Source organism: Wasmannia auropunctata, unplaced genomic scaffold (assembly GCF_000956235.1).
Source record: "Wasmannia auropunctata unplaced genomic scaffold, wasmannia.A_1.0 LD336083.1, whole genome shotgun sequence".
Lineage (NCBI taxonomy): Eukaryota > Metazoa > Arthropoda > Insecta > Hymenoptera > Formicidae > Wasmannia > Wasmannia auropunctata.
Genome location: NW_012026807.1, coordinates 2230067 through 2230523, shown reverse-complemented (window position 1 = coordinate 2230523; position 457 = coordinate 2230067). Strand labels below are relative to the sequence as shown.

At 50.3% G+C, this 457-nt stretch overlaps 1 protein-coding gene across 1 annotated transcript in view; it reads left to right on the top strand.

Annotated features, from left to right (window-relative positions):
• The window catches only part of LOC105448734 (netrin receptor UNC5C-like), a 44641-nt gene that overhangs the window by 1180 nt on the left and 43004 nt on the right, over positions 1-457 (top strand). The window lies entirely within an intron of this gene.

Here is a 457-nt window from a genome sequence, read left to right as displayed (position 1 = left end):
AAGTTCAAAGGCGTTTATTGTCTTGGCCACGCCGCACTTGAAGAATCCTTATCCAGGGAGCACGCGTGGAGGGCGAGCACGCCCGCAGTTCACCTTCCGAAAGCAAACCCGGAAATACTGAACATATTTTGGTCCTTCGAGCCGGATTTTCGGCAAGCTATCGCCTTTCTGACGCCACTAAGGGGCCGAGCCATTCACCGCTATCTCCAGCACAGAGCGGCATCGAGGCTATCGTGAGCGCTGTATTACGCCACAAGGCCATTGTTACCTCATCACACCGATTATCATCACGCCGCAGTCATCGGCGCATGCGCTCTATTGCGTAGCAACTCTTGCTTTCCCGCGCTTAAGTATAGTTACATGCGTGATACCATAAGGTAAGGGGAACTGTTTCAACTAGCCAATCAGAAACCCTCTCGTTATTAAAGTATACCGTGCTTAATACACAATGGATAAT